Genomic DNA, 11,216 nt, shown 5'->3' with positions numbered 1-11,216 from the left:
CAGCTGTCACACTTGCTTGATGTACATAACGTCTATTTTCGCTTACTCGCTTTGACACGGATGCCGTGCCGGACAACGTTTGCATTTAGACAAATGTTATGTTGTTTCATTATTGTGCTTAACATTTATATTATTATCAAAATCTCAAGTTGTATTCACAAATTATATATGCGTTCGCCATTGTAAGTTTTTTCTCTCTCTCTCTCTCTCACGTAGATCACGATGATGGCGGACTCGTTGCGTGCTTCTGCTTGTCCCGTATAGTACCGTCTTGTGTTGAACTCGTGACTATTTTCAAACGCCGGTGACAACTGATTTTAATTATTGTTAACAATAAAAAAGCGGCACCTGTTCATATATTATATATATATAGACATGCTGTGCGAGAAGAGCGCCTGGACAGCCTCTACGGGCATACGCTCGAACTTGAGCCTACCCCACGGGGATTTTAGCTTTGCTGGTTTTTTTTTTTTTTTTTTTTCTTTTTTTTTTTTTTTTTTCTTTTTTTTTTTTTTTTTTTTTTTTTTTTTTCTTTCTTTCTTGTGGCCATTATAAATGTATAAATTAAAAATTGTAAAAAAAAGTTTGTTTAAGAATTGCTACACTAAAGTTAGCAATTTCTTTAAACAAAACTTTTTTTACAATTTTTTATTATTACATTATATAATGGCAACAACAAACCACAAAGCTAAATCCCCGTGGGGTAGCTCAGTCGAGCTGCTGCCCGTAGAGGCTGTCAGGCCTTTCTTCTCCACACATGTCCTTAAAACTCACCAGACAGGACGGCCAGCATCCTATGATCCGGGATACACAGCACGCTTATCACCACACTCATTGCGAATTTATACTTCCCTCCCCCGAAACCAAGGGGAGGGTTGCGAGTATAGCCGTTGCCGTCTTCGCAAGCAACACGACCAAGGCAAGGAAGAAGAATACAGAACACTCGCCAGTCATGCAGCCCGCCGCAAAAGTTATAGTGGTCCACCACTGACACCCACAATCATAGACGCTGCAACATCTCCAATCTAGCTCAACATTTAAAAAAAACGCACCAGCGGTTACGAGTACCCAAAGAAAGGCTGAGCCGTGTGTTCCGCAAACTGCGCAACCTGAGTATAAGCTTCGAAGGTACAGACTCACAAATCTCAAGACCCCGGTCAGTCTCATTTTACACAGCGACAACCACACCGCAGCGGATTTTCAGTGCAGGGGCATTGAAAAAATTTCTCGGACCTCCCCGCAACATCACACACGATCCGCCAACAGAAAGAAAAGAGAAGCCATTGGATCACAATCTAAACACCATCCAACCATTACGCGACTCAATCTACTGCGGTCGAAACTACCGGGAGGGATAGAGACCATCACAATAACCGGCCAACATGGAATCAACGCCGAAAGCTTTTCCTAGCCAGACGACCCCAGCCGGTAGCGACGCATTTCGATTCAGCTTCTTTAAACACACTTTACTATACTCTAGCCACCGCGCTAGTACTACTACCTATAACAGATTAGCTCTTCCCCAGTTAACAGCGGCGCAACGACTCTTCTCGGTGTCCACTCGACGGGTCAGCGACCCCTAACGTGTGTTCACTTACACAGCCCTGTTGTGCATCTTAAAATTATTAAAACTCGTATTGAAAACTGACGACGAACCAGCAGATTCGTTTCGAAAATCCACGCGTGAGCTGCTCAACTTCGGACGCCGATAACCCGTGGAATTCAGCGGCGCTGCGCGGAAACACTCCAAATGAGTCCCACAAGCGTACTATCGAAAGGCGCGCTAATGTGTAAAAGTTCGCCAGTCACGTCGCTGGCATTTAAAGCGATAGGTAGACTCGCTGAAGGGAATGTTTACTGCCATACAACCTGTACTTACTGTATAACAAATCGTTCCTATACCGCACACGTAGTCTTACCAGATACCTAAATTTAATTGTTATATCATTAATTACACATCACGCCCTCATAAAATTTTGAACCGGGCGCCCATGCACACCAGCGACCGCTGCTGCCACCCGAATAAGTTGCTGTATAATTGGACCATTTATTTTGCACGTTACGACGAGGGCTAATCCACAAAGTGCCAATGATATTTATACCTACAAATGCCCTATTTAAATCGAACGATATTCATTTTAGGGCAAATTCTATCCATATTATAACTGAAAAAACTATTGTCGTTTATAAGATACTTACAATCTTTGCTTTTAAAAATTAAAGCGGTACAGTAGCCTCTAGTCGATTTTACTGCATCCACACTGCTACTATACTTATAACAAAATCGTCGCTCCATACCTACATGTATTTTGTCACCAGAAGTAGCTTAATTAATTATTTTACACATCAACGCGCTACGAAATTTGAACCAGGCGCCCATGGACCACCCGGCGCGCGACCGCTGCCTGCCACTGAAAAAGTTGCGTATTTGCATTTTTATTTTGCAGGTAAGATGACGCAGGAGCAATCACAAAAGTGCAATCTATATCCTTCCTAATACCTAACTGCTATTTAACCGAACGATATTCATTTTCGGGGCAAATTTATCCTATTACTAACTGAAACTATATGTCCCGTTTATAAGATATTACAATCCTTTTGCTTCTTATGAAATAAATAAGAAATACCCTCGCCCGGTCTGTAGCCCTTGGCTGCGAAAGTGCGCGCTTCGTATCCGCGCAACTTCTCAGCATCAGTGCGCTTTGAGTTTGGCGCGCACCGTTCGTTTGCTAAATTAAACTGTAGTCGTTAGTTTTTAAACATAAAAAATATATTTCTAATGGGTGATATTGACATGAAAACTTTTTATTGTACGCGCAATTATGAGTAACCTAAATTAGCTGAAAATAACCCTAGAACCTAGAGGCTACTTGTTCCTTTAGATAACATAAGAAACACCCTCGATCTGTAGCTTTTGCCTGAAAAAGCGCCGTTTTGCTGCCCAACCTTATGCAGATGTGCGCTTGACGTGGCCCGCCACCATCGTCCTGTAATCAAAACTGAGTCGTTAGTTTTTAAAACATTTTTTAATTAATATTTCTAATGGCCGCTGATTGAACCATGAAGCTTTACATGTAGCGTAATTTTTAACCTTAAATTAACTGAAAATAACACTAGAAACCTAGAGTAAACGGCATCCCCTTTAAGTAGCCGACCGATGCGACGGAAAATTTGTCTGAACGCAGTGCAATGTAAAATGTAACTTGCTGAAACCCGGTCTTTTGCCGGGCTATTTTTTTTTTTTTTTCCCCCCTTGCACAAACACGTAATTAACTGCTTCCCCATTGCAATCTACACATTATTCTGAGCTCAACCATACCCCATGCCCCACTTCATTCCCATGACCGTGTTATTCCGTGAAGTGGGATACGCCGGTTGCCGCGGGAACGTGAAAGCACTCAGTTGGTGACCGGCTTGGTTTTGAAAAGAAAACTATCCCAAAAAATCTAAAACTATCTCTTTCTATCCATGCATCCATCCAGTGCATCCATCCATCCATGGCCATTCCATGCCATCCATCCCATCCCATCCGCACCGCATTCCCCATCCCCATGCCATGCTATCCATCGCATCCATGCTCATCCCATGCCATGCCCATCACATAGCCATGCCATGCATTGGACCATGCCAGCCCATGCTAACCTAATCGCATCCCATTGCAGCGATCCCATCCCATGCCCAAACAGTAAAAACATAATAAGAAATCAAAAGGATAAAAGACATTAAAATGAAAAAAGCGAAAAAATTAAAATTTAATAAACAAAAATTAATATAAAAAATAAAAATAATATCTTGATCTGTGCAAACCTAGCATACGGCTTCGTGAGAGTCCGTTAATCAGTTTGCGCTGATTATTATCCCATCTACCATAGTTATTCTAGGCATTTTTTCTAACTTTTAAATTTAGTAAAAAAATTTCAATTTTTGAAATTAACCGGTTGAAAGTGGCAGAAGTACATACTAAAACAGATCAAAATATGCAAGAACAAGCATTTTTCGAGCGTGGATTTCGAACCAGAATCCCTATTTAGGAGACCGCATGCTCTTATCAATATTCGACTAACCGGGGCGTAATGGTTTGGAGCAACATTGATAACACGTCCGAGATGTTTAGGCTGTATGCCACCGCCATCTAATTGACCAATAGAATTATATTTATTATATTTATTAGATTGGCTTGTAGAGATTTTCAAGCGTTCCTCGCCAACAATCACATTTTCGGAGGCTTACATTTTCTTCCAAAGTTGAGAGGCATGATACAGAATCATGGTCGACACGCGGTGTACGTTTCACGCCCAGCCATTCCCCCCTCCGGAGTTTTAGCCCGCAAATGTCTGGGTTACTTTAATAGTATAGATCATAGATGTACGAGGTGAAATTTGCACTACAAACAATTTTGGAATACAGAGCGCTAGGAAACATATAGCGGGCCGCCTGATGGCGAAATATACGATATCTTAGAGAAGTATACAGGATTTTTGTTTGTCTAATGCAAAGACATGTTTAAATTTGTTAGTTTCCGAACCTACATACAAAAGGCACAATCCGCCGCTGTAAAGTATGCCGACGACTTCCTTTCGCTACTCTCCGTTGCTCAACCAGCCAATGGAAGAAAGCCCAAAAATTAAACGCAGATCGAAGATTCATGTCATTGAATTAATAAAACATGTCTTGAAAGCTCTTCCCACCAATTCTGGCAAATGATGCGATATTTCCCATAACTCAAAACCACTTCGGTTTTATTTACGCGAACATCGATTTCACGAAGTTTTACGCGTTTAAGGACGTTTTCTGATAAATTTCTTCGTATGTGCTTGGTCGTATTACCAAAGCCAGAACTGGGATAAAATTCACGCGCTAGCCAACGTCTGCCTTTTCGCTGGCACGCCATCCGGGCGTTTAATCAGCACAAGTTGGCCTGTGCCGCTATAGCAAACAACGATGCCATCTTTCTGCATATTATATTCTGCGAACATAAATATCTATAGAAGCTGACTCACATGTTCACGTGCGTTTCACGTGCACGAAGACTTATTGCCTGCAGATAAAAAAGTAACTTCGTGATTAAAAAAGTTCCACATGCGCGCATGTTACACCTCAGTTCGCCGCAATAACCTTTTCTTATATAATGTCGATCTTTTCGCCCGTTTCGTGCAATAATGTGCGTGCATGCCGTCATGCATGCGTGCGTACGCGCCGTGCCATGTGGCTGCTGTGTAATGCCGTGCGTGAGCGTGCCTGACGCAGTGAGTGTCTGGCATGTGGGCGCGACGTCGGTGTACGTGGCGTACGAAACAGCAGTTTCACGCACCATAGGCCTAAATGTTACGCACATTCAATTATTATTTTTAAATTCAGACAATACAGTACAAGAGCCGTATAAATCCTATATGTTTTAGAAATTATATATTCTCGTAGGCTTTATATCCCTTGTATTCAGTAAGCCGCATAATAAAGTGGCCGAACGAACAATTTCAAGCACATCTTCCCAGATTAAAGCGCAGCGTATATTGGACAAAGTTCACTCTCTGTGTATAATAGTATATGTTTATCATCTACTTGCTGATGTACATAACAGTCTATTTTCGTTACTCGCTTCGTGACACGGAGCGTGCCGGACAAGTTTGCTTTAGACAGGTGCTTATGTGTGTTCATATTTGTGCTTTAACATTTATTATTATTATATTAAATCTCAAGCTGTATTCACAAATTATATTATGCGTTCGATTGTGAGTTTTTTCTCTCTCTCACGTAGATCATGATGATGGCGGGACTCGAGTTGCGTGCTTGCTTGTCCGTATAGTACGTATTGTGTTGAATCGTGGCTATTTTTTAAACGGGTGACAACTGATATTAATTCTTGTTAAAAAGGGCACTGTTTATTTAAATATGCTAAACATTTGACCCGCGAATAACTTATCATTGCGACCAACCGTGATTGTATAATTATATACATGTATATATATATATATATAAAGCAAGCTAAATCCACATGGGGAATACAGTAGAGCTGTGCCCCGTAGAGGCGCTCCAGGTCTCCTCTTCACACATGTCAATATATATATATATAATATTAGCTCTTCCAGTTAACACGGAAGATTGGTGTCAGTGACGTCAGCGACCCTACGAGTGTTCACTTAACCAGTGTTGTCACCTTAAAAATTATAAAAACTCGTATGAAAACTGACGACGAACCAGCAGATTCGACCGAAAATCCACGGGAGCTGCTCAATGAGCGATACGGTATTCAGCCGCTGCGGACCAAATTCCAAATGAGTCCACAGCGCTACCTATCGGAAGGGTAATGTGTAAAAGTTCGCAGTCACGTCGCGGCATTTAAGTAGCGACGATGGAAGGGAAAATTAATCATTCAATGAAAATTTAATGAACGAGATAAAATTTCCACTGCAAACAATCTTGAAAATTTGATACAGAGCACTAGGAGACATATAGCTGGCGCTGATGGTGAAATATAGCGATATATTAAGAAAGTATTACAGGATTTTGTTGTCCTAAGCAAAAGACATGTTAATTTGTTAGTTTCCGAACCTACATACAAAAGGCACAATCCGGTAAAGTATGGACGACTTCCTTTCGCTGCTCTCGTTGTCAACCAGCCAATGGAAGAAAGCCAAAGTGAACGCAGATCGAAAGATTCATGTCATTGAATTAATAAAACAAGTCTTGAAATGTCTTCCCACAATTTCTGGCAAATGATGCGATATTTCCCATAACTAAAACCATTCGGTTTTATTTACGTAACATGTTTACGAAGTTTTTACGCGTTTAAGACGTTTTCGGATAAATTTCTTCGTATTGCTTGGTCGTATACCAAAGCAGAACTGGGATAAAATTCACGCGCTAGCCAACGTCTGCTTTTCGCTGGCACGCATCCGGGCGTTTAAGTCAGCACAAGTCTGCCTGTGGCGCTATAGCAAACAACGATGCCATCTTCTGCATATTATATTCTGCGAACATAAATATCTATAGAAGCTGACTCACATGTCACGTGGCGTTTCACGTGCCACGAAGACTTATTGTGCGATAAAAAAGTAACTTGTGATAAAAAAGTTCAATGCGCGCATGTTACACCCCATGTTCGCCAATAACCTTTTCTAATATATGTCGTATTTTTCCGCCCGTCGTGCGTGTGCGTGCGTTCGTGGGTGCGTGCATGCGTGTGCGTGCGTACGCGCGTGCCATGTGTGCGTGTATGCGTGCGTGTGAGCGTGCCTGCGCGTGTATGTGTCTGATGTGGGCGCACGTGTGTACGTGCGTACGAAACAGCAGTTTCACGACCATAGGCTAAATGTACGCACATTCAATTAATTATTTTTCATCAGACAATACAGTAACAAGAGCGTATAAATCCTATATGTTTAGAAATTATATATTCTCGTAGGTTTTATATCCCCTTGATATAAGTAAAGCCGCATATAAAGTGCGAACGAACAATTTCCAGAGATCTTCCCAGATAAAGGCAGGTATATTGGACAAAGTTCACTTTCTGTGTATATAGTATATGTTTATCACTAGCGAGATGCCACGTCACTACTAAAATTGATTTGGCTGTTTCTTGCATTTTTATTTTGCATTCAGAAATTGATTATCAATTGTATTTGTTCAATTATTCTATTTCTTTTTATTCAATTTATAAATTCGCAATACGTAGGTTATTTGGCAACACTTTTTTTTTCTGTCTGTATCTGTAGTAAAATAGCTTGCATTTAAATCAACATAATAATTGCACAATTATCATGATTGGTGTTGGTGCTGTCATTAATATATTATCGCATGATATTACTATTATCATCAATATAGAATATATTATGTTGATATAGTCCCTTGGACTTTGAAGACTAATATTTATGAGGTTATCACGCGCATTATTCCCATTATCGGTGTTTGTATGCTAATTATATTTTATTTGTACAGATATAGCAAAAGCTATAAAACCTTCGAAGCCGTTATATTTATACGCATCGTTAGCATTTTTAGTATTATTGGTATTATTATTAATATTTATTAGTATATTTATAGTTTTAGTTGAACTGCCGGTTACAAAATTTATATACATATGCGATACGAGATGGCACTGCGCGCCTGTTATGGTGCTCAGGAATCAATGACGTCATCGCCAGGGCCCGTTTCTGGCTCATATTCTTTTCCATATTTTCGTGGTTAGTAATGTCGTTAATCTCTTACTTGTTACAATGAAGCCAAATAAAGTAGTCGTATGAGTGGACCAGAGTTCACAAGGAATTAGGAAATCGTCCCAGAAAGACCTGACTGCTGATTCATAGGCGCTAACAGGTGAGTGTTTTGGGTCGAGATATGCGTCCAGCTCGCCATGATCCCTTCACCTAACCCAACCAGGCTGTGTGACTAACGTCAATATACAGTAGTCAATATACGGTATTCTAACTCTAGCAATACCGTTTCTTGGAGCTACCCTTCACCCAGCCTGCTGTGCTGTTCGACTGCCCGATGTTCGTTAGCTAGCGGCTCGCAAAAGGAACTTTTGATTGTAAAAAATGACCGTAAGGTGGTCGAGGAATATACGCCATCTCGTTATGTGAGTTAAGATTCACAGCACGGTGTCAGTAACGTTCACGACATCAGAGATGTTCCAGCTAGTTCATGGCCATAGCATATGTCTACGAGTTGAGTACAAGGAGAGAGAAACCTCGACGGTAAATACTATAGTCTATAGTAGGCAATGTCAAAAACTGAAATACACTCGTATTACAGAAATAATTAACAATTTGTATAACTATTGAAGTGTATCTCTTATTTTTACCCCAACTGCAATTTGTACACTGTGGCTATATGCCCGGCAGCCGGGCACGGTCTTTGATTTCCTAAATGCCCGGCAGTTCCTAACACTAACCCTAACCCTAACCCTTGTTTACTTGAGATAACGCTGAAAATTAAAAACTGCCGGGCATTTAGGAAATTGAAGACCGTGCCCGGCAGCTGTCAGATATATGCTGGCTGCCAGGCATATAGCCACTCTGTAATTTGTAAACGCTTAACCGCACGTAATGTTACTGCTACAGTGCTAGTACTGGAGTAGCATCACCACTGATTGTGAGACCACAGTACCAGCAGCATGACTGAATGTCAAATCCATGATATGACCAAGTTGAAGTCGTTGATATTAAAGTGATTACATCACCGTAAATAGTAAAAATAAAAATAATATTTCCACTTTTTCACAAAATATAAGTAATTCTGTTCACTTTTTATGGTTAAATTGCTGCATTATACTTCCTGTTTTACTATATTGCTTGATGTGAACATACACTTGTGACTCATACATAGCCCATAGCAAGCAATTAATGTTGGGAACATTAATGTCAAATCGTCCAGGTTTTTTGGATTTTTAACTAGTTGAGAAACAATCTTATCAGGTAAGAATTTGACGATATGTTTAGTCCCGTTAGTTCTTACTTTTAATGTAAAAAAATGGCAACAAAAATCTTACAAATTTTACCATAGAAAATTCGTGACGTAGTCAATTTAAGTAAATTACACATATTTTTAGCTCATCTGACGTAGTCAGATGCAGCTTGTAGAATCGCATGATCGTCCGTTCGTTCGTGCGTGCGTGCGTGCGTGCGTCAACAGTTGGGCACAAGTCTTAACCGCTCGACGTACGGTCACGATATTCGGAACAGGGGGGGGGGTGGAAGGTTGACGGCGTGACGTAGGTGCGCTGTGTGATTGTATTAGATAAGTGAGTGTGAGTGTGTGTGTGTGTGCGTGCGTGCGTGCGTGCGTGCATGTGTATGTGTATGTGATGGTGGTGGTGGGGGTGGAAGGTTGACGGCGTGACGTAGGTGCGCTGTGTGATTGTATTATATAAGTGAGTGTGGCGGCCAGGCGACGGCGTGATTCGATCACCGCGCACCGACGACTTTCACGCTGATCCGCGCCTAGACGGTCACCCCGTCTCTCCGCATATAGAAGTGTGCGTAGATGTCTACGTCTGTTAACATGGTGTAGAGACGTGGTGTCAGTCTACGCCGAGCTCAATGTGTTATACAGCGATGATGATGATGACGATGTGTGCGTGCGTGCGTGCGTGCTTGCGTGCACGCCGAAACGCGTGTTTGTAAGCACACGCGTCCGTCACCTACGCGAATGCTTGCATGCTGTGCTGAACACACCATGTGTTCGAGAAGTATGTGTTATATACTTGTGTCCTTGTTATCATTTATCTGGAGAAATATTTTCAAAGGGGAATGAGTTTGTGTGCCGGTTAATTTTAGATACGTTTGAAATAATTAATCTGGAAAATCATCGAGAATTGTGTTAATTTAAGAGAATTTTAATCTAGGCAAGTAATCGAAAATAATCGTGGAAACTAAGTAGAATGACAGTGTGTTGTAGGTATTTGAGAATACTGCAGTTTTCTGACAATGAATCACTCCACGTTTCGGTGACTTGAAATGCATGAATAAGATCTATACGACATTTCAAAACGAGAAAATGTCTAAATCGTTTATCATAGTCTAGATAAAAAGAATCGTATTGGTAGTGGTCGAGCGTTTGTTAGACTGTCCAATTTGTTCTGGGCAAACAAAAATATCTTTATACTAGCGGGATACCCGGCGTTGCCCGGGGAAATCAGTGGCGTTACTCAGCTGGTGACCGCTTGGTTAAAAGGAAAATACCCCAAAAAATCGAACTATATATCTATCCATGCATCCATCCATGCATCCATCCATCCATCCATCCCATGTCATCCCATCCCATCCCATTGCACCGCATCCCATCCCATATCCCATCCCATTCCATCCCATCTCATCACATTCAATGCCATCCCATGGCATGCCATGCCATTGGGGGGGTTATATATGCCTGTACGGAGGCGAGGTCGAGCATGCCCGAATTTGCTTGTTTACGTCAGTTTTCATGTATTAGCCTCGTCTATGTTATTGCACGTGCCAATAGCCAGGGCTAGTATACCTGACCTAGGCGGGCGCAAAGGATAAAGCACTAGAATTTACAAGCATTTGTTGAGCAGGTTTATCTCCAATAGGCGTGTATACAGGCATCGTCTCAAGGTGAAAGAACACAAGGCGAAGAACAGACGTAACAAGGGCAGTTAACCTTACCAACCCTTGATTGCAAGTAACTGCACGCGTGGTCGTCACCTTGTGTGTAAGATTTAGCCTCGGTGTCACGTTGCCTTGAGATGCTTGATTCTG

This window comes from Priapulus caudatus, unplaced genomic scaffold (genome assembly GCF_000485595.1).
Source record: "Priapulus caudatus unplaced genomic scaffold, Priapulus_caudatus-5.0.1 Scaffold168, whole genome shotgun sequence".
Lineage (NCBI taxonomy): Eukaryota > Metazoa > Priapulida > Priapulimorpha > Priapulimorphida > Priapulidae > Priapulus > Priapulus caudatus.
This window is presented reverse-complemented; position numbering follows the sequence as displayed.